This window comes from Mustela lutreola, chromosome 8, assembly GCF_030435805.1.
Source record: "Mustela lutreola isolate mMusLut2 chromosome 8, mMusLut2.pri, whole genome shotgun sequence".
NCBI lineage: Eukaryota > Metazoa > Chordata > Mammalia > Carnivora > Mustelidae > Mustela > Mustela lutreola.
The window spans coordinates 59,615,433-59,640,312 of NC_081297.1; the positions used below are offsets into that span (position 1 = coordinate 59,615,433).

Consider the following 24,880-nt stretch of genomic DNA (forward strand, 5'->3'; position numbering starts at 1 on the left):
AATAAAAAGGGCATATTTAGAAAGATTTATATTTCCGGATGATTAAAAATAAATTAGATTGAGTTTATTTTTATAAAAAAGGTTTCACAACAGTTTTTATTATTCACAAAATATTAAGAAATTGTGATTAATGGATTAATTATTTTGTAGAAGTCAACATTTTAGGTCCTCTGTGGAATACAAAAATGAACACAACCATTCTCAAGGGAGATTCACTATAGAAAAGAATTAAAAGGCTACTGAGAAATGTAAGGATGGCTTCCAGGAATCCCTCGTGGTCTGTAAATATACAGTCTGACCTGGACTTGGTCTTGTTCCCACTAGATCAATGAACAACTTTCTTTTGAGGTCAAAACAAATTGACTTGGAAAATTTGAGCTATAAGTGCAAGTGGAGGAAAATCAATCTAGTTTAAGAATTCGCACTCATACACCAATGATGTTATATCCTTCTCAGTCCTCTCTTTAATTAGTGCTTTCCTAAGTTTTTAGATTAACATTATTGAAGAGGACTATCATATTATTTCCACATTTTTTAAGGTTTTCTGACATTTTGTATTTATTTCCTGAACTGTTTCCTTCGAGCCATCAAAGGAAATCTAATCAAATCGAATCAAATTTGATCAGAGTGAACTTTGCTGAAGTCTGGCAGAGAAGCAATGATTTGCATTCTGTTCTTCACAGCACAAATTTAATTCTTAAAATATAAAGGAGATAACTGTCATAAATTTAATAATCAAAATCTATAGCACAGGATATCCAGCACAACTGGGAATTGCCTGTATGTTAGTACAAATAGAAGACATTTTCCTGTATGTTTCTGAAATATCCTTATGGATCACTGTTCTCATGTAAAAGATAAGTGTGAGACAGAATTACAAGAGAACCAGATTTTTTTTTTCATAAAGCTAATAGCTCAGGAAGAAGGATGTTCAAATGGAATAGGCACTGGGCAACAATCTGGGTGACAGAACTGCTAATATCTGAGGCAAGTAGTTACTTTTCAAATTTGTGCTTCAGTGTAAAATTTTTTAAAAAAAGGTGCAGCTCCATTAAGCTCAAAAATAAAAATATTTTTGTATGTATATTTCTAGCAAGTCACAGAAGATATGAAAATTAATAAAAAACTAGTGAAACATTCATTTTGATGGAATTACAAGAAAAAACAATAAATGAGTAAGTGAATATATTCTTTATTTGTTAAATAAAATAATAGGGCTATTACCTCTCTCACACAGTAAGTATATATAATATGCTACTATATATGTATACAGCATTCTCACACTATTTTGAAAATTATACCCCAAATTATTAATATATAAAATAAAATTAATGATTAAATTAAATAATTAATAGTGATAAATTACTTGTAAGAAAATCATTAATTGATTTCTTATGTCAGAAGATGTATAAAGGTTGTTACTTAAGCCTTCTTTCACTACCTTGTGATGGAATTAAGAACATTTCTGTTTTTAGGTGGTGGTATAACTTATAAATACATAAGAAAGATTATTGCATGAAGATTAACAAACTTCTGCTACATTTCAAATAAGAAAAGTAATAAAGCAAAACTCACAAATATGCATTATAACCAAATGCAAACAAGAGGATCAAAATAAGATCAACATGAAGTATAGAATATATTTTATAATTGTATCAGTGATGGTGATATTGATCATCATGAATTACACCTTTCATATCCTCCCTTTAATGCTTTTGCCATCTAGATATCTTTAAAGAAACAGGAGACAGAGAGAAGGAGGGAGAGCAAGAGAGGAATGAACCACACAGTGATCACAGAGTTTGTCCTGCTAGGCCTTTCTGATGATCCTGACCTTCAGATTGTGATTTTTCTCTTCTTATTTATCACATACTTATAAAGTGTCACTGGAAACCTGACTATCATCACTCTAGCCTTGGTGGACCCTCATCTGCAGACACCAATGTATTTCTTCCTCCGAAACTTCTCTTTCTTAGAAATCTCATTTACAACTCTGTGTATTCCTAGATTTCTGGGAGCAATTATCACCAGGGATAAAACTATTTCCTATAACAACTGTGCAGCCCAACTCTTTTTCCTTATTTTCATGGGGGTGACAGAATTTTACATTCTAACTGCCATGTCTTATGACCGCTATGTTGCCATCTGCAAGCCTCTTCATTACACCACCATCATGAGCAGGAAAGTCTGCACAGTGCTTGTGCTCTGTGCGTGGCTGGGCGGGTTCCTGACCATTTTCCCACCCCTCATGCTTCTGCTCCAGCTGGATTACTGCGCTTCCAATGTCATCGATCACTTTGCCTGTGACTATTTTCCCCTTCTACAACTATCCTGTTCAGATACGTGGCTCCTAGAACTGATTGGTTTTTACTTTGCTTTGGTTGCTCTGCTATTCACTTTGGCACTGGTGATTTTATCTTATATGTATATTATCAGAACGATTTTGAGATTCCCATCTGCCAGTCAGAGAAAAAAGGCTTTCTCCACATGCTCCTCTCATATGATTGTCATTTCCATTTCTTATGGAAGCTGTATATTTATGTATGCTAATCCCTCTGCAAAAGAAAAGGCATCATTGACAAAAGGAGTGGCTATTCTCAACACCTCTGTTGCCCCTATGCTAAACCCCTTCATTTACACTCTGAGAAACCAGCAAGTAAAACAAGCCTTCAGAGATGTGATCCATAAAGTAAATATTTTCTTCAAGTAAATTAAATATTTCTCCTGGGGCGGGGGTGGGAGGGAAGGAGAGTCTAAAGAGTAACTAGGTAAAATCCTGAAATTCCTAATATCTATATCAATATGCTTCTTCTTATAGTCTATGGTGTGTGCTGTGAAATGTGTAAGTCTGATGATTCACAGACCTATATATCTGGGGCAAATAATACATTATGTGCTAATTTTAAAAATCTACACTCCCAAAGTATTGTATATTAAATTCTGTTCTTAGAAGTAATAAGTAGTTGTGATTTGCACTTTAAATGTAGAGCTTTGTATTTTGTGAAATATAGTGCATATTACAGGGTAAATATTGATCATGATATTATGTACTATTTATAGAATTTCCATGTTCTCTACCATTTTTTTAAGTATTCATAGTTGGGGCACCTGGGTGGCTCAGTCAGTTAAGCATCTGCCTTCCATTCAGGTCATGATCCCAGGTCCTGAGATGGAGTCCCGCATCATGCCCCCTGCTCAGCAGAGAGCCTGCTTCTCCCTCTCCCTCTGACCACCGCTCTGCCTACTCAGGCCTTCTCTTGCTCTCACTTGTTCTGTCAAATAAATAAATAAAATCTTAAAAAACTATTTATACCTGTTAAAGATTTGAAGCAAATGCAATAAAACTAAAACACATGCCATTTTCCTAATTCCTTGAGTATCTTATGACAGTTATTTTGAATAATTTGTTAGATGTGCTTATATTTCTCTAGACTCTGCTAATGAAAATGTTGTTATTTGATTAGAGAAATTTTCTCTGTTTCTTCATGTTTCTTGTACCTTTGGGTTGATACATTTGAGAAAACAATGGCCTCTCACAGTCTTATAAACCTGGATTTGTACAGAGTAAGACCATCACCCTTCAGTCTAGTTTCAGTCCACAAAATTCTGGGGGCCTCTCAGACCTTTTCCAAGGATGTGCCTTCTCACACTTTTACAGGGATCTTCGAAGAAGATCAAATTCGAAGATTTTGCCCGTTTCCTTATTTTCTTATTTCATGGAGTTTGATCTCTTGCTCGCTCTGTTTCTGTGTTACCTCAGGTCCTTGAAGCAACATCTTGCCATCTAGATCCTTCTTATTCTCAGCAGCCTATAATACCTAGAGTATGCCAAGTGCCCTAAGTTAACAATTTTTTTTTAAAATTTTACCTTAGACTCTTCTTTCTGCAGTGCTCTTTTTTACATTATGTAAATCTCTGACATAATGAACTATATTATTTTCCTTCTTTCTAAAGCATTTTTCTTAACAATTCCATCCAGCCTGAATATTGACAACACAAACATTTAATCTCTTTTCTCCAAGGAATTCTTTATTTCTTCAGGAAGTGTTTTTGTTGTTGGTGGTGGTGGTTGTGGTTGTTTTTTGTGTGGGGTTTTTGGATTGTAATTTTCTCTGCTTATCTTTCCCTTCTGTTCTTACATTTCATCTACTTTATCCACTAGATCCTTGCAATATTAATCACATTTATTTCAAATTTCCAGTCTTAGTATGCTAACACCTCACCCATGTCTCGTTCTGAATCATTCTCTGCCTCTCCAAAATTTTTTTTTACCTTTGTTATGTTTGTAAACAAATACAGAACAGATAGACGTTTAGAAATGTGATGTTCTCAAAAAAAAAAGAAAATTCTTGCCATTTGCAATGATATGGATTGAACTAGAGGGTATTATGCTTGGTGAAGTAAGCCAGTAAGAGAAAGACAATTATCATATGATCTCTCTGAGGAATTTAAGATCTGGGCGGGAGGTTGTGGGAGAAAGGGAGGGAAAAAGGAAACAATATGGGGCCAGGGAGGGAGACAAATTATAAGAGACTATTAATCTTAGGTAAGAAACTGAGGATTGTAGGGGGTGTCGGAGGAGAGATGGGGGGCTGGGTGATGGACATTGGGAAGGGTATGGGCTATGGTGAGTGCTGTGAATTGTGTTAAGACTAGTGACTCACAAACATGCACCACTGGGGCAAATAATGTTAATTATATGTTATTATTATTTGTTATTATTATATGTTAATTTTAAAAATCACAATAAAAGAAAAAAAGGAAAAGAAATGTTATGGTTAGGCATGGGAGAAGGGGACGGATTCTATAGTCCTATGGTTAGAGCTCAGTGTTTTAGTGAGCCTCCAGCCTCTGGATTATAAACTTCGTGAGTGTTTCTCAGATTTTTCTCCCCACTTAAATAGAACAGGAAGGTTAGAGTGGGCTGAAGTTGGGTATTTTCTTTTTCCCAATGGAAGTCTAGAGGATACTGGAGTTGGGTATTTCCCTGTCTGGGGTGAGTTAAGCTCTATCGTGTCCCAGCAGGTTAGACTCTGGTCAGCTAGATTTCTGTGAGGGCTGGCTCTTTGTGAGGGCTGGCTTTCTTTTTTTTTTTTTTTTTTTTTTTTTTTTTTTTTTTTTTTTTTTATTTTTTTTTTTTTTTTTTTTTATAAACATATATTTTTTATATACATATATTTTTATCCCCAGGTCTGTGAATCACCAGGTTTACACACTTCACAGCACTCACCAAATCACATACCCTCCCCAATGTCCATAATCCCACCCCCTTCTCCCCAACCCCCTCCCCCCGGCAACCCTCAGTTTGTTTTGTGAGATTAAGAGTCACTTGGGAGGGAGGGCTGGCTTTCTTAAGAGCACAGCACTCTCATGTATTTAAAAACGGTCCCTTTTCCTCTTCCCATGAAGAAGCAGGAGGTGATATTTCTGACATTATACTTGAGGTTTTCCTACTCTAGCACTGGACCTTATGGCAGTTCCTGCTCATGAGCCTCTGTTCCCTTAAACCTTCACTTCTTATATTTATCTGTCTGATTTTCAATCTTGAGGGCAGTGATTTGCCTGCTCTAAGGATCCAAAATAGTTGATTTGTCAGGCTGTTCCTCTTTTTACTTATTGTTATACCCAGGTGGTGATTTGTGACTTCTTACATGCAGAACTGCAAACTGAAGGTGTCATATGTCTTAGACCACATTATTTTTCTGTTTAATCTCACATTTCTATACATTCCTTGCATGACTATTGATCTCTCTCAAGCTACTTCTTCTTATAGAAACAGAGAGCTCCACATACTATGTTTTATTTAATTCGCTAAAAATTTACATTGTTAAACTTTTTTAGAAATGAAGAAAGAGGGGTGCCTGGGTGGCTCAGTGGGTTAAAGCCTCTGCCTTTCGCTCAGGTCATGATTCCAGGGTCCTGGGATCAAGCCCTGCATCAGGCTCTCTGCTCAGCAGGGAGCCTGCTTCCCTGCCCCCCTCTGCCTGCCTCTCTGCCTACTTGGGATCTCTATCTGTCAAATAATTAAATAAAGTCTTTAAAAAAAGAAATAATTCAGGAAATTCAGGAAATGTTCCTCCCCCCAAAAAAAGAAATGGAGAAAGAAAGGCCTTTAATGTGAATAAATAACAAAGCTTGAATTTGAATCTATCTCTCTTGGATCTAAAACTCCTTTAAAAAAAAGATCCTTGTGATACACTGCCTTCCATTGATATTCTTATATATCATAGGAACTTACATATAAAACTAAAAATATTTTTTAGAAGTTTTAAGTCCTGAAAGTAATAAACTTATGTATATATGAAAACTTCAATAGAAATTAGGTATCTGTTAAAATAGCTCTTTTTAATGATATGCTGGTTTTACTGATTAACTTTGATATGAACAATTAGATCATCACTCTTAAATTACTTGGATCACATAATTTATTAAATACTGTGGTTGAATCAGAATAATTTAGAATATTTAACAAGCAAAAAAATCACTACTTTGGGGCAACTTTTGGTGAAATGGGAATCAACAGACAAGTCAGAAAATGTTAAAAGTACAATTTTGTATAATTTTATATTTGAAAAATGACAAAAAAATAATGGGTTCAATAGTATACATTATTTGGTATAATGGAGTAAATTTGCTGATTAAAAAATGGTTTGGTGTACTAAAAAAGTTCTGAACTGATAGGTTACTTTATAACTTTCAGAACATTTTCTCTCATTTGGCTTCCCTTGATTTTTAGTAATTGTGTGGCAATAGAAATCTTATCTATTTTGATTCCGTTTTATCCCCAGTGCTTTATATACTATTTAAATGTAGCAGATCAGTGAAGATATTTGTTGAAGGAAAAAAATAGTGATTGATTCAACAGATTGCTTTTTTGATAATTTTCTAAAATGAGACAGAAAGAAATCAGAATTGTAAAATCCTGCCAATTTACTAGATTTTATGTTTCCATCAATTACAGGGATAAACCCAGCACATCCTTCAAATGGAAAGGGATTTTCTGGGTAGTAGATGCTTCTCAAGAATCAGCACCATTACTATGATGGGAGAATGACTTCAAGTGATTCTTGGAAAAGACTGAAGAGTTCAATGAGTATTTAATCCATAGTTTTTCATGCCTTTCAATGGGAAATCACTGAGCACTGAACTCTATCCCATTCTCCTTATCATTCTATATTCAGTGTTTTTGAATACTTTATTTCATACCTACTAGCTTGGAGTGCCACTTTTATGGAGATGTTTTAGTATATGATAAAATCTAATGTTTTCAGATGAAATTAAGTCGTCTCAGTATTTTACTCAGCAAAAGAAGAAATAGGAGATTCTATTCTTGAGAGAAATCCTGATTCAGGAAATGCAGGAAATGTTCCCCAAAAACTGCATATTTAGTTATTTTTCATTTAGATTATATGCAAAATATTCCAAGTGCTTCTGGCTGATTTCTTATGCCCTTTTTTTATCTCTTTGGGCATTATCCCAAAAGTTTCTCGTTCCAATATTAGTTCAACTTTTGATAACATTTGTACAATCCTTAGTGTATTTTCCTCTAGGCCCTTGTTGGCACATTTGATTCACTGGAGTATTTGCTCTGAGACATGAGTATATATGGTAAATAAAACATGTGCATTAGGCAAGAGACAATCCACATGGAATCTTCTTCCAAAAGGTCCAAAGTAACTCCAAATCTAACTTCTCTTCACTATTTTTGCTCCCATAGCTATAGGGAAAAGTGTGTAAAAGAATATTAGTTACAGAAATAAAGTAACTTCAATGTATTGAGAAGGACTGATTTTTAAAATACTGAATCTCTTAACCTAAAACTGAAATAGTTGTCAATTTGCTTTTTTTTTTTAACCATTTCAACCAGCTGATGATGTCATTTTTATGACAAATAGAGGTAAGACTGTAAAGTTGTAGCCAATGGAAAATTTCTTTTTTTTAGCACTGATTCATTAATGTTTACCTTAACTTTATTTTGGAATACATAGAATAATTTGGGTTTCTTATGTCAGCTGTATTTATCAAGGATTATGAAAAATGAGTATGTTACATTTCCTGTTTGTCATAATATCTTATTCCTCTATTACTTTTCATACAATTATTGTCTCTCAATTTGATCTTTCTCATTGAATACATGTTTAATAAGTAGTAAATGTTCTGGTTTCAGGCAGAAAGACTTAGGAATTCCAATTCTACTATCAACTAACATCTGATGTCTGATCTTGCTTATTATACTTAATCTCTTTCATTGTCAGTGTCTTCAAATTAACATAGATAACTCACACTGAGTAAATGAGATAAGTGCACACAGTTTTCACTGTCTCAAAGATGGTTTTGGTATTTAAAGTGGGGCTATATTCTTCAAATATGTTCATTGACTTCATTTTGGGGAGAATAAAGATAATATTAACCACTTTTTGGGAGTACATTTTATACAGATTTTGTATGACTTAATTTTACTTTTTCTTAAATTAGTCCTCGTGACTATTCCATAACTTATTATTCCTATTTTTTTAAAGGAAAAAGTAAAATTTAGAGAGATTAAGTAACTTGTCCAAAGTCACAATACTATAAGTTGCATTTTTAATCCATTTCTCTTTGAAGACAAAGACCACAAGCGCCCCAATAATATCATATCTTATAAATAAAAATTAAGTTCTGATGCTTTATGTTTTTGAAGAATTCCTTTCCTTCTTTACATTAAAAATTATACTCAAATATAGATACCTAGTTAACAATAACAAATTGAGATAGTCAGGATATATGTAAAATATCTCAATGAAAACCTACAGATTTTGAGCGTAATTTATATGATTACTGCTTTTCCTTCATTATTCCTATTCATGCTGGTTGATGCTTTGATCTGATTTGGGATCCAAATTCTCCCTTTCTATTAGGAAAAAAACAAGGTGATTTTTCCCCCCCCCCAGGGGACTGAGGGAAACAAGATTCTGATCAAATTTGAGGAAAATTCAGAGACATTACTAAAGTAATAATCTGGGGGGGGGGGAACCTAAATTGATCGTTCATGAGATTCTTTTCTATTCAGTCACCATAAAGTTCTTGCATGACATTAGTTGTCAGTAAACATGGTCAGGAATAAAAAAAAAAAAAGTTAGTGGTTGTTACAACCTGAATTATTACTTGAGATACCACATTAAACCAATATTTTGTTCTCTTATTTTACAAATTAGCCTCACATATAAATCTAACACCAAGAAAAGGAGTGTCACATGAGAGAGAAAGAGAATTGGAAAATTGTGTACTAATTTGTGGATGAAAATTTCCTCGGATATATGTGTTCACACCTTTCTTTAAGGAGATTTAACTTACGAAGAGAGAATTTATTATACAAAATTAAAGAATTCTCTCTCTTTAAATTAGGAAGAGAGTGCAGGATGATAAAGTTAGTTTCCAATTATATTGTGGAATCCTGGTGCTTTTTACTACTTCTAATTATTGCAAAAATAAAGAAAACAATCTCTTCATCTTTAGTAGGCCTTAAAAAATTGTTGTTTCTTTAAATTGGACAATCTGGAGAATGCTATTGTTCTTTTTTCAAAATGTATATGGAATGGCAGAAGTGTCCTAAAAATCATTTCCAGTTATTTTATTTAACAAAATAGCAAGTAGCTGTTTATACAATTTGTTAATTTTCACTTTCAATGAATGACACACTTGATTCAACAATTAGATATCCATGACAGAATAGAATTCATTGAGAAGAAAGGAGCAAATGGGATTACAAATTTTGTGAACATAAGTTACATGTGACTGGGTAAAATAAACATGGATAAGCAGTTAGGAAGGAGAGCTTGAAATGATGTTTTAGAGTCTTGGATATATTTTTCATCACTCTACCAAAAACATCAGAAGAAGAAATAACTTACAGATCAAAGAGTTGTACACACAGTTAACACCGTGTGACTGTTATGATTGAAATATCGATCATACACTTGAATTACCACAAGTTTGTTTACAAAATATGTCACTATGATGTCTGCTTAAAAGCCCTTCAGCCTGCTTCCTCCAGTCCTGAGAAATAGCAAAAGAATTGTTCATTTCTTGTGACTTTCACATGCTTTCCCCATAGCGTTGGCACTATCCATCTAGTTGGAATTTGTCTTAAGTAATCAACAGCAACATTTTTTTTGCTAAACAGTGTGAAGTGAGTGAAAAGAGTACTCAGACATATAACGGAAAAAAGGAGCAAGAAACTTCACAGTATTATGATGCATTATTATATACCAGTAATCAATAATTCTACATCTTGAAACTAAATATCCTATTTGCAAAATGTCTTTCATAACTCTGAATTGACACTTTACTATTTAGTGAGAATGCACAGAATGAGGGATATGATAACGGACTGGTTTGATATATTGAGAAAAATTTAGCTTCACTTCAAAATGCATTGTATTATTAAAGTTATTATTATTCAGGAAAAGAATATAAAGGGATCTCATGTACTGTCTTATCCTATACTCCAAGGTGTTGCCATAATAAAACTTTATAACTGAATACTCTTGTAGATAAAAGGAAAAATATAAAATTATAATATGGGATAGAAAGCAGAATTCATATATAAAGAATAATACCAACAACATTTAGATAGAAGAAACTCTGAAGGAAAAAATGTTCTATAAAATAATTTTATATATAAATACATTGTTTCTTTAGCTCATGAATGTGTAGATTAACCTAAATTTCTACCATGCCTTCTGTCAACTCTGTGCTGTCCAAAGTCCAAGGACATCATGTCAAAGAATTCATTAACTGTGGCTTCAGAAGAGGAATAGGAGGTTGGAAAAGAAGAATGTGAACCAGAGTGAAAACTTGGGAATTTTGTCACAGTGTTAAAAATTGAACTTCACTGACTTTCAAATTTTGGTTACATCCTCATTTGAGTGACTTCCCTCCAAACATACTGTCGTTTCTATGTTATACTACAAAGTAATAATACAGGGAATTAAGTGACAGAAATGAGGACATGAGACAATGTGGTTGGAAGAAAACAAAGATTTTCTCAATGGGAAGGGAATCCTTCAGGGAATTATTTTGAAGAGTCAACAGGAAGCATTTCTATTCCAGTTATCAAATATTCAGAGAAACCTAGGTTAGAATTCCTGTTCTTCTCATGTAGGGTATGTGATGGGGATAAGAGTTTTAAAAATCTTTTTAGAATCAATTCCCAATCTCCGAAATAAAGGATTTTGAAAAAAACATTCTATGTTAAACAGAGTGTGGCCGATGATAAAAACTTACTTTAAAACATGTCACCCACTTTTATTAAGTTGTCTTAAAGTTCTCCTACATTAAATTAATTAAACTAAACTAAATTAAATTAGTTTGCTTCCAGAGACAAATTCTAGCGGCTTCCCATATGCAATCCCCTTTCTCTAATCCTTCTGTTTGTGTTTTCTTCTCTAGTTTACACAAAAGAAGAAGAAGAAGAAAAAAAAAAAAAAACCACACAGGATAAACAGTTTATCCTCCTGGAATTGTCAGATGACCCACAGCTTTAGGGGGTGATCTTTGTCTTTCTGTTCATCACCTACATGCTCAGCATCACTGGGAACCTGACCATTATCACACTTACCTTGCTGGATTCCCACCTCCAGACTCCCATGTCTTTCTTCCTCAGAAATTTCTCCTTGCTAGAGGTTTCATTCACAATTGTCAGCATACCCAAGTTCCTGGGCACCCTGATTACAGGAGATAAAACCATTTCTTTTAATGATTGCATAGCTCAGTTGTTTTTGTTTTGTTTTGTTTTGTTTTTCTTTTTGTTTTCATTCTGTTGGGAGTCACTGAATTTTACCTTCTGGCTGCCGTGTCCTATGACCGTTACATTGCCATCTGCAAGCCTCTGCATTACATGACCATCATGAATCCCAGAGTCTGCATACTCCTTGTCTTTGCCTCTTGGTTGGCTTCATTCTTAATCATATTCCCATCACTCATGCAGTTCATACAGCTTGATTACTGTAAGTCCAACGTTATAGATCATTTTACTGTGATTATTTCCCCTTACTACACCTTTCTTGTTCAGACACAAAATTCCTAGAGACAGTGAATTTTTCCTGTGCTGTGTTTACTCTACTGTTCACTTTGGCATTAATAATTCTGTCCTACATATATATCATTAGGACAATTTTGAGGATTCCTTCCGCTAGTCAGAGGACAAAGGCCTTTTCTACCTGCTCATCCCACATGATTGTCATCTCCATCTCCTATGGCAGCTGCATATTCATGTACATTAATCCAGCAGCAAAAGACAGAGTGTCTCTGAGCAAGGGTGTTGCTGTGCTAAACACTTCAGTAGCCCCCATGCTGAACCCCTTTATTTACAGCTTACGGAACCAGCAAGTCAAGCTAGCCCTCGTGGACAGGGCAAGGAAGATTGTATTTTTCTCAAGCAAATAAAAAAAATTAAAATGTTGTCATAAATTAGAGACATAGTCAAGAACAAGTAAATAGGAAACCGGGCCTGTAAAAGTCTATGAATATCCACATAATCTCTCTAGAGTTCTATTTCATTGCTTGTATTTCTATTGTCAGCAGTATACTGAAAATATTTGAGAATACTGAGATATATATATATATATATATATTTCATATATATATTATATATATATATTTCCACTTAAATTCCAATCATTTTCTCACGCATTTCCTTTCCTTTGAGATTGTCTTTTCACTCTCTATGAGACTGACCTCATTTCCTTCTTCTAAATATATTTAAATACCAATTTTTTCACAATGAAACTTAGAAAATCAAAGAAAGACAAAAAGACACTGTACGATTAATGAGTTAAAATTGTTTTATGATTTCACCAAGAAACATTCTTTGAAAGAATTCAGAAAATATTGTCATGCTTAACATTATTTTTATTTTACTCTACAAAAACTGTAAATATAACTTAGTCTTATTGGAATATTACATGTAACATCCTCTCCATATGATAGTATACTTAGTAATATGTAAAAAACTATCACTAAGAAAGTGATATATTTACTCTTTTTGAGAAGTCTCAAAGTATTTTTCAAGTACCCCGTTTAAAATTTTCTGTGCCATATAATTTATCAATTTAAAATGCAAATATGAAGTCACATATATTTATGGAAAACATGAAGTAGCCCTTATTTCTAGCAACTCCTTAATTAACACATAAACTATATCAGTTCTTTAAAAAAGCCTGAAGACATAAATATTCCTAGGTACAAGATATGAGTACATTTACTGTTTCTTAGTAGTGTATTAATTTTTTTAAAGATTTTATTTATTTATTTGACAGAGAGAAAAGTCACAAGTAGGCAGAGAGGCAGGCAGAGAGGGGGGTGGGGAAATAGCCTCCCTGCTAAGCAGAGAGTCCAATGTGGGGCTCCATTCCACGACCCTGAAAACATGACCTGAGCTGAAGGCAGAGGCTTAACCCACTGAGCCACCCAGCGCCCCTTAGTAGTGTATTTAAATGCTTGACTTTAAACTGCTCTTCTTGATAATCAACACCTAAGATTGTAAGTTTCTCATACCTTTTCTGGCTCTTTTGATATAATAGATTACACATACAATTCATTTAAATGCAAATGATGCAAAAACTTATTTGTTTCATGGTATACTTTGTTCATAGAAAAATCATTTTAACAAAATTCAGTTACAAGCTCACTATCACTGTGTTTATTCGGTACTATACTGGATATTCTATCCAGGAGACTAGCAGGACAAGCACCAATACATTTACTAATATTGGAAAGGAAGAAAAAAATAAATCCTTCTTAGAAAATCACATGATGTTTCCTCTTAAGGCCTTAGTGCATTTACACTAGATGGTTCTTAAACCAGACACACTCCTATCCCAGATATCTGCATGTCACCTCAATAAGTCCTCCCCCAACTTCTCTACATAAAATTATAGTAGCCTTCAACTTCCAAGGTTTTTCAGTTTTCTCTTCCTTTACAAAATATTTACTAATTTATAAAAGACCTTATAATTTGGGAATCAATCATGTTCATTGCTTATTGTCTGCTTTCTCTCACATCCCTCACTCTAGGGGGGCAGAGATCTTTGTCCCCACTGAGACAAAATGCTGTGGTCCCCGCAGCAGGGTGCAGAGCCTGCCTAGACACTTCCCACAAGCCGGTTGTGCTGTGTCTTCTCAATTCTGCACTCAGAAAGCCCACATCAGTTTGTTGAAACCTGCCATGTGAGAGACTTCACATCTTAGGATCAGCTCTACAGATCAGCCCCTCATCTCCACCCCAGGAGAAGCAGTTGTTAGACTTTGACCAGAAGTCACTAATACTCTTACCTTAGAACCAGCTTCTGCCCTTTAGTGGGCATTCGATAAACAATTTTGGAATACATAAATACATTTGAATAATTTAGAAATATTCCAATGTCCTAGTGGTCTGACTAAATATTTTACCCAACATAAACACATGTAATAATGTACATAACACTGAGTTAGCTTTTAAAACAGTGATCATATAAAATGTAAATTTTAACAAAACTCAATATATTGTATGACAAAAGAATAATTAATTGAATATTTTCTAAGGCATTTGGTGTTAATTTTCTTCTTTTATTTTACATTGGACCGTTTTTTTTTTTCAATTATTATCTTCTTTTATTTTAATTTTTTTATTTTTTAAAATCGTATAATATATTTTTATCCCCAGGGGTACAGGTCTGTGATTAACCAGGTTTACACACTTCACAGCACTCACCATAGCACATACCCTCCCAAATGTCCTTAACCCCAACCCCCTTCTCCCAACACCCCTCCCTCCAGCAACCCTCAGTTTGTTTTGTGAGATTAAGAGTCACTTATGGTTTCTCTCCCTCCCAATCCCATCTTGTTTCATTTATTCTTCTCCTACCCCCTTAACCCCCCATGTTGCATCTCCACTTCCTTATATCAGGGAGATCATATGATAGTTGTCTTTCTCCAATTGACTTATTTTGCTAATCATGATATGCTCTAGTTCCATCCATGTTGTTGCAAATGGCAAGATTTCATTTCTTTTGATGGCTGCATAGTATTCCATTGTGTATATATACCACCTCTTCTTTATCCATTCATCTGTTGATGGACATCTAGGTTCTTTCCACAGTTTGGCTATTGTAGACATTGCTGCTATAAACATTCGAGTGGGTGCACGTGCCCCTTCGGATCATTACATTTGTATCTTTAGGGTAAATACCCAGTAGTGCAGTTGCTGGGTCATAGGGTAGTACTATTTTCAACATTTTGAGGAACCTTCATGTTGTTTTCTAGAGCGGTTGAACCAGCTTCCATTCCCACCAACATTGTAGGAGGGTTCCCCTTTCTCTGCATCCTCGCCAGCATCTGTCATTTCCTGACTTGTTAATTTAGCCATTCTGCTGGTGTGAGGTGATATCTCATTGTGGTTTTAATTTGTATTTCCCTGATGCCGAGTGATATGGAGCACTTTTTCATGGGTTTATTGGCCATCTGGGTCTCTTCTTTGCAGAAATGTCTCTTCATGTATTTGCCCATTTCTTGATTGGATTATTTGTTCTTTGGGTGTTAAGTTTGCTAAGTTCTTTACAGATTTTGGACACTAGCCCTTTATCTCATATGTCATTTGCAAATATCTTCTCCCATTCTATCAGTTGTCTTTTGGTTTTGTTAACTGTTGTTTTTTGTTTTTTTGTTTTGTTTTTTGTTTTTTGTTTTTTGTTTTTTTTTTTGCTATGCAAAAGCTTTTGATCTTGTTGAAAACCCATTTTGGCCCTTGCTTCCCTTGCCTTTGGCAATGTTCCTAGGAAGATGTTGCTGTGGCTGAGGTCGAGGAGGTTGCTGCCTCTGTTCTCCTCAAGGATTTTGATAGATTCCTTTCTCACATTGAGGTCCTTCATCCATTTTGAGTCTGTCTTCGTGTGTGGTGTAAGGAAATGATCCAATTTCATTTTTCTGCATGTGGCTGTCCAAATTTCCCAATACCATTTATTGAAGAGGCTATTTTCTTTTTTTATTGGACATTCTTTCCTGCTTTGTTGAAGATTAGTTGACCATAGAGTTGAGGGTCTATTTCTGGGCTCTCTATTTTGTTCCATTGATCTATGTGTCTGTTTTTATGCCAGTACCATGCTGTCTTGATGTTGACAGCATTGTAATAGAGCTTAAAGTCCGGAATTGTGATGCCAACAACTTTGGCCTTCTTTTTCAATGTCCCTTTGTCTATTCGAGGTCTTTTCTGGTGCCATATAAATTTTAGGATTATTTGTTCCATTTCTTTTAAAAAATATGGATGGTACTTTGATAGGAATTGCATTAAATGTGTAGATTGCTTTAGGTAGCATAGATATTTTCACAATATTTATTCTTCCAATCCAGGAGCATGGAACATTTTTCCATTTCTTTGTGTTTTCCTCAATTTCTTTCATGAGTACTTTATAGTTTTCTGAGTATAGATTCTTTGCCTCTTTGCTTAGGTTTATTCCTAGGTAACTTATGGTTTTGGGTGCAATTGTAAATGGGATTGACTCCTTAACTTCTCTTTCTTCTGTCTTGTTGTTGGTGTAGAGAAATGCAACTGATTTCTGTGCAATGATTTTATATCTAGACACTTTACTGAATTCCTGTACAAGTTCTAGCAGTTTTGGAGTCAAGTCTTTTGGGTTTTCCACATATAGTATCATAGCATCTGTGAAGAGTGATGGTTCGACTTCTTCTTTGTAGATTTGGATGCCTTTAATTTCCTTTTGTTGTCTGATTGCTGAGGCTAGGACTTCTAGTACTATGTTGAATAGCAGTGGTGATAATGGACATCCCTGCCGTGTTCCTGACCTTGGCGGAAAAGTTTTCAGTTTTTCTCCATTGAGAATTATATTTGCGGTGGGTTTTTTATTGATGGCTTTGATAATATTGAGGTATGTGACCTCTATCCCTACACTTTGAAGAGTTTTGATCCGGAAGGGATGCTTTACTTTGTCAAATGATTTTTCAGCATCTATGGAGAGTATCATATGGTTCTTGTTCTTTCTTTTATTAATATATTATATCACATTGATTAATTTGTGGATGTTGAACCAACCTTGCAGCCCTGGAATAAATCCCACTTGGTCATGGTGAATGATCCTTTTAATGTACTGTTGAATCCTATTGGCTAGTATTTTGGTGAGAATTTTCGCATCTGTGTTCATCCAGGATATTGGTCTGTAGTTCTCTTTTTTGATGGGACCCTTGTCTGGTTTTGGGATCAAGGTGATGCTGGCCTCATAAAATGAGTTTGGAAGTTTTCCTTCCATTTCTATTTTTTGGAATAGTTTCAGGGGAATAGGAATTAATTCTTCTTTAAATGTTTGGTAGAATTCCCCCGGAAAGCCATCTGGCCCTGGGTTTTTGTTTGTTTGGAGATTTTTGATAACTGTTTCAATCTCCTTACTGGTTATGGGTCTGTTCAGGCTTTCTATTTCTTTATGGTTCAGTTGTGGTAGTTTATACGTCTCTAGGAATGCATCCAATTCTTCCAGATTGTCAAATTTGTTGGCGTAGAGTTGCTCATAGTATGTTCTTATAATTGTCTGTATTTCTTCGGTGTTGTGATCTCTCCTCTTTCATTCAGGATTTTAATTATTTGGGTCCTTTCTCTTTTCTTTTTGATAAGTCTGGGTTTATCAATCTTACTAATTCTTTCAAAGAACCAACTCCTAGTTTTGTTGATTTGTTCTATTGTTTTTTTTTTTTTTTGTTTGTTTGTTTCTATTTCATTGATTTCTGCTCTGATCTTTACGATTTCTCTTCTCCTGTTGGGTTTAGGGTTTCTTTCTTGTTGTTTCTCCAACTCCTTTAGGTGTAGGGTTTGTTTGTGTATTTGAGACCTTTCTTGTTTCTTGAGAAAGGCTTGTACCGCTATATATTTTCCTCAGGACTGTCTTTGTTGTGTCCCATAGATTTTGAACCATTGTCTTTTCATTATCATTTGTTTCCATGAATTTTTTAAATTCTTCTTTCATTTCCTGGTTGACCCATTCATTCTTTAGAAGGATGCTGTTTAGTGTCCATGTATTTGGGTTCTTTCCAAATTTCCTCTTGTGATTGTGTTCTAGCTTCAGAGCATTGTGGTCTGAAAATATGCAGGGAATGATCCCAACTTTCTGATAGCAGTTGAGACCTGATCTAGGACCGAGGATGTGATGTATTCTGGAGAATGTTCCTTGTGCACTAGAGAAGAATGTGTATTCTCTTCTTTGGGATGAAATGATCTGAATATGTCTGTGATGTCCATCTGGTCCAGTGTGTCATTTAAGGCCTTTATTTCCTTGTTGATCTTTTGCTTAGATGATCTGTCCATTTCAGTGAGGGGAGTGTTAAAGTCCCCTACTCTTATTGTCTTATTGTTTATGTGTTTCTTTGATTTTGTTATTAATTGGTTTATATTGTTGGCTGCTCCCATGTTGAGGGCATAGATATTTAAAATTGTTAAACTTCTTGATGCACAGATCCTTTGAGTATGATATAGTGTCCTTCCTCATCTCTTATTATAGTCTTTGGCTTAAAATCTAATTGATCTGATATAAGGATTGCCACTCCTGCTTTCTTCTGATGTCCATTATCATGGTAAATTCTTTTCCACCCCCTCACTTTAAATCTGGAGGTGTCTTCGGGCTCAAAATTAGTTTCTTGTAGGCAAAATATAGCAGGGTTTTTTTTTTTTATTTTTTATCCATTCTGATAGCCTGTGTCTTTTTATTGTGGCATTTAGCCCATTACCATTCAGGGTAACTATTGAGAGATATGAATTTAGTGCCACTCTATTGCCTGTAAGGTGACTGTTACTGTATATTGTCTCTGTTCCTTTCTGTTCTACTACTTTTAGGCTCTCTCTTTGCTTAGAGGACCCCTTTCAATATTTCCTGTAGAGCTGGTTCAGTGTTTGCAAATTCTTTCAGTTTTTGTTTGTCCTGGAAGCTATTAATCTTTCCTTCTATTTTCAATGATAACCTAGCTGGATATAGTATTCTTGGCTGCATGTTTTTTTCATTTAGTTCTCTGAATATATCATGCCAGCTCTTTCTGGCCTCCCAGGTCTCTGTGGGTAAGTCTGCTGCCAATCTAATATTTTTACCATTGTATGTTACAGACTTCTTTTCCTGGGCTTCTTTCAGCATTTTTTCTTTGTCACTAAGACTTGTAAAGTTTACAATTAGGTGATGGGCTGTGAACCCATTCTTGTTGATTTTGAGGGGGGTTCTGTGCACCTCCTGGGTTTTGATGTTTTTTCCCTTTGCCATATTGTGGAAATTCTCTCCAATAATTCTCTGCAGTATACCTTCTGCTCCCCTCCTTCTTTCTTTTTCTTCTGGAGTCCCAATTATTCTAATGTTGTGTCGTCTTATGGTGTCTCTTATCTCTTGAATTCTCCCCTCATGGTCCAGTAGCTGTTTGTCCCTCTTTTGCTCAGCTTCTTTATTCTCTGTCATTTGGTCTTTTATATCACTAATTCTTTCTTCTACCTCATTTATCTTAGCAGTGAGAGCCTCCATTTTTGATTGCACCTCATTAATAGCTTTCTTTATCTTTTTCTGTGTTTTTTTATTTTTAGGATTTTATTTATTTATTTGACAGAGAGAGATCACAAGCAGACAGAGAGGCAGGCAGAGAGAGAGGAGGAAGCAGGCCCCTGCTGAGCAGAGAGTCCGATGTGGGGCTTGATCCCAGGACCCTGAGATCAAGACCTGAGTTGAAGGCAGTGGTTTAACCACTGAGCCACCCCGGAGCCCCAATAGCTTTCTTTTTCAATTTGGTAGATTTTAGTTCTTTTATTTCTCCAGAGAGGGCTTTTATATTTCCTGAGAGGGTTTTTCTGATATCTTCCATGCTTTTTTCGAGCCCAGCTAGAACCTTGAGAATCATCATTCTGAACTCTAGATCTGATATATTACCAATGTCTGTATTGATTGTCTGTATTGATTAGGTCCCTAGCCTTTCCTACTGCCTCTTGTTCTTTTTTTTTTTTTTTTTTTTTTTGTGCATTTTTCTGCCTTGTCATTTTGTCCAGATAAGAGTATATGAAGGAGCAAGTAAAAATACTAAAAGGGTGGCAACAACCCCAGGAAAATATGCTTTAGCCAAATCAGAAGAGATCCCAAATTGGGAGGAGGGAGAAAGGTGATAATAAGCCTGGGTGGCTCAGTGAGTTAAAGCCTCTTCCTTCAGCTCAGGTCATGATTCCAGGGTCCTGGGGTCAAGCCGCTCATAAGGCTCTCTGTTCATTAGGGAGCCTACTTCCTTCCTCTATCTCTGCCGCTCTGCCTCCTGTGATCTCTATTTATCAAATAAATAAATAAAATCTTTAAAAAAAAAAGAGGTTCAGAAAAAAAAATAAAAGAAAGAAAAGAAAGTCATTGATTTTCTGTTCTTCTTCTCTTTGATCTGCTGCCTGATTTGTAGGTGTTTGCAATCTTTAGATAAGCTATCTAGCTGATCTTCTGCTACCTGAAGTAGTCTCAGCCTGCTACCACTTCTCTGCCATCTTGGCTCCCTGCTCTACATTGGGTCTTTTGACAACTATGCAAAAATCAGTTTATTTGATGTCTATTGATCTCTCATGAAGTTATTGAGAACAGTTCTTGTTAAGGTTTGCATTGGAGATTTCTAATGGTAGGAACTTCCATGATGCAAACCATTATTATTTTTTCACACACAAAATGGATTCTCTTAACTATATGGGTTACAACTAGTAACTTATCAGGTCCGACATCATCTGTCAATCAATAGATTTGAGACTAAAAATTCAACTTATAGAATAATAGCTCAATTAATGATGGTAGTTAGTAAGCATGAGGCCAACCAGACATCTAGTGGAGGGGCTTACCTGCACAAAAGCATGATAATATATCACTGAAAATGATTATTAACATATACTGGGAGTAATAAGTAATAGGATTCCAGTTCAGGTTTTAGAGAAAGTCTTAAAAGATTTGGATCCCTTAACCATTTGATTTAATAAATTTCATATTTGATTTAGAACATGTTAGAGCAAACCATTATTTGTAATTAAAATCCATCCTCCACTCTCTGAGGAGCGTGAAACCTGTACCTTGAATGATGTTTCATTGACCTAAAACATAGTCACTCATCAACCTCAGAATACATGGAGGTAATTGACACATTACTAAAAAGCAGATGCCTACTAGCTTGTGGATAGGAGGGTAACAGGTGTAATCAGTCTTCATTAAAAGTAAATTATTCCAAGGCCTAGAGAAAAGCTAGACAGCTATTAGGAACTAGGAATAAAGCAGTAAGGGTAGAAAGTTAGAGAGTGAGAGGGTGATTGATCAAGGAAGAAAGAGAGAGGCAATCCAGTATCTATGAGTTTGAGAAAAGATATGGAGAAGAAACATGTCTAATAGGATATTTCATGAAGTACAGTGCTTTGTGAGATAGAAATTCATTCCCATTCCCTGTGAGACACTAAAGATTGTGTTGCTCACAAACACAAAAATGGTGAACACCAGACACTTTAAATTCTTTCTGCCTCAGAATCTTTCTTTTCCTGAATAATAATAGCACTGACCTCAGATAGTTTTGTATTGTCTGCTTGTTTGAAAAAATGAGATAATTTTATGGTCAGTGCCTGGTAATCAATAAAAGCTCTGAATAAAATATAAAAAGAATTGCTATTTGAATACAAAACTAAAGGCAAAGGAATAGAATTTTCACAAGTAGAGAATCAGTTTCACCATCTTCACTGAAATATCTTGAATAATATTTTCTTTTTTTTAATGATTTTATTTATTTATTTGACAGAGAGAGATCACAAGTAGACAGAGAGGCATGCAGAGAGAGAGAAAGGGAAGCAGGCTCCCTGCCGAGCAGAGCCCGATGCGGGGCTCGATCCCAGGACCCTGAGATCATGACCTGAGCCGAAGGCAGCGGCTTAACCCACTGAGCCACCCAGGCGCCCTTGAATAATATTTTCAATGCTTATTTTAATGTGTAGCAGTTATAAATTCTACACATCTCAGCATCTACATATTTTCCTATGTGTGAGTCAGTGGTTTGTTCATCCTTTCCCACTTCTTTCTTTTGTCCCACTTTCAAATACTCTCATCTTTCAATCTTGTAAATAATCTGCATCCTGCCTCCCACAAATAGTAATAATCTGCACTACTGGTATTAAATTCACACATGTTTTATGCCCACATTTATAACTGCAAAGAAAATAAAGATAAATTGTTAAATATAAATTTATATTACACATATGTGTACATATGGTATTCATATGTATTTCTTCTTATTTTATTTATTTATTTGACACAGAGAGAGAGAGATAACAAGTAGGCAGAGAGGCAGGCAGAGACAGAGGGGGAACAGTCTCCTTGCTGAGCAGAGAGCCTGTTGTGGGGCTTAATCCAAGGACCCTGAGACAATGACCTAAGCCGAAGGCAGATGCCCAAGCCACTGAGCCATTGAGATGCTCTATATTTCTATATTATATTACCCTTTTAGTAATAAAAATGACATCTTTCATTGAAGGAATTCTGGAAATAAACAAGACAAAATATCCAATGCCAGCTTTCCAGATATTTATTTTATTGATTCACAAATATTCTCAATATGAGAAGATGTCATACACACAAATATAAATAGCTGTTTAATGGAAGTAAATAACACAGTGAAGAAAGTTGTCAAAAGGCAATAAAAGCCACAAAAGACTTGGGAATGGCTTCCCTAAATTCAAAGGGTCAATGTAAGTATAAACCTCCTCATCGGTCTTTAAGAGGTTGTCCATTTCAGAAGACAATCAGTCATACTAGAAATCCACAGCAGTGTTTTCCACTATTTCATCCTGATAAAGAATTCTTCTCTGGATATTCAAAATTCAAAAGATATCAGCACACTAATTCTACTGAAGTCAAGTCCAGTTTCTGGAAGAAAAATGTGTGTTCCTTATGTAATCACAGAAGACTGAAATTTTACACTTGATCTTAGCCAAAAGGCCGAGAAGCAATAGAAGTGTGAAATTCTAAATCTAGCTTTCACATACTTAGGATCTCATCGTTTCTATATTTACCTATTTACCTAAGTCATTTTGCTGTTTATACTTCTTAATCAATATTTATAAAAATGATTCACCTCTGTCCTTAAGGATTCTTCTCCTTACTCTGTTTACTTAATGAATTACCCTGGACCAACAAAAAGACACAGATAAAATAAGTCCAGTTCCATTTCTATGGCAGACATAAAGAACATTGCATATTTTTGGTTTCTCAAAACCAAATTTCCTGTTTTCAAATTTCCTCTGTTCCAAAATTTCCTGTTTGGAGGAATATATAACAGTCCATGAACTTAAGGAAAACATTACTTAGGTTTTATAGATGTATAATCATAGAATTACAAAATACTGATTTTAAATATTTGCATGAATAGAAAGGAAAATGATTGAATAAATAGTGCTTTGTATTATATGAATAGAGGCAAATGGGAAAGTACTAGTCAACCTAGGTGTAACTGAATTGTATGTAGAGTTTGAGAGAGAGATGAAAAGCAAGAATGAGTTGAATTATAATAAAATATTGTCACCATTTTATATCAGGAATGAAGGAAATTGCGAGTCAAAGAGAATTATAATTCCTAAGAACCATGAAAAAGTTAAATCAACACACTTGTTTTAAGAGCACAGTAGAAACCAAATATTTTGTTAACTCAATTTACCCACTCTGAAATTGTGTAAATGTTTAAGCAAATCAGTTGTTAAAATTTGAGACTAGGTCATCAAGAAGAATCAAGAAGTAAGTAAATTTTTTATTCTTCAATATAATATAAGGAATCTTCATTTTACTTAAATGTTTTAAAGATCACATTTGCATATATGTTTGTGGATTTACAATCATTTAAATATTAAAAATTAAATAATTGCCTACTATCAAGAGACTATTAATAAAATCCTAAAGCAGGAACAAAGAAATAAATCTCGGATTGTTCATTTTTACCTAATTTAAAAACGTACTCTGTCACATACACAGGATTATTTTTAAAATTGGAAAGAATATCTGCTTCCTAGTTGATGTTATTTTGACCATCCATTTGTTCATTTTCCATAGCAGTATTCTATAATTAAAAAAAAAAGAAATAAAAAGGAAAAGGATTATGCATTGAATGATTTCAACTACTCTAGGCAATTATTTAATTTACTAATAGAAGGTTATCTTCTTGTCCATTAGATCTTTTTATAAAAAAAAAAAAAAAAAAGATAAGAGTGTGATAGCATCAACCAAACTCTTAAGAAAGTAATTTATGAGGGAATACCAACATTCCCATGGATAAACATGCATGTTGTACAGTGAGATGAATACTATGGTGACTAATTGTGTAAACTTGAGGAAGTTTTCTAAACTATGTAGGTCTCCAAATATGAAATGTGGAGGTGGGCCCAAATAACCCCTGTGAGATTTGAAACCCTGTATTTAGATTATCCAGAATCCAGACTAGTTTTTATAATATGGAGGACAAGAAAAATATCAATTAGAATATTTTCATGTTTTTTTAATAAAAGGAGCTAAATATTTTCAAGAATAATTAGAATATTATTTTTAAAAACATCAAAATAAGTAGCTTCTGCTTAAATGTTAGCATAAGATTTTTTTTCGATGGCTCATGACAGTGCATTTTCAACAAAAAAAAATTAGTATTTAACTTCAAATAATATGTATTACCTGAATGTGAGGCCCAGTAGAAATTGGAGAATTGCTGAAGGAAAACATTTGTTTTGGGTTTCATAGATTATTCATCACTGTGGATATTTTAAAAATTCTGTACTCTAACTTCAATCATGTTTTAACTTCTTATGTTCTATAGGGGAACATACAGTTTCCGCTTTACAGGGGTGAAGAATGGTTCAGCA

The 24,880-nt window shown here is 34.6% G+C and overlaps 2 pseudogenes; both read left to right on the plus strand.

Annotated features, from left to right (window-relative positions):
- The first annotated feature begins 1,777 nt into the window (after positions 1 to 1,777).
- On the plus strand, positions 1,778 to 2,710 carry LOC131837883 (olfactory receptor 6C3-like; annotated as a pseudogene).
- Positions 2,711 to 4,784: 2,074 nt separating this feature from the next.
- On the plus strand, positions 4,785 to 12,426 carry LOC131839747 (olfactory receptor 6C1-like; annotated as a pseudogene).
- Positions 12,427 to 24,880: the final 12,454 nt, after the last annotated feature.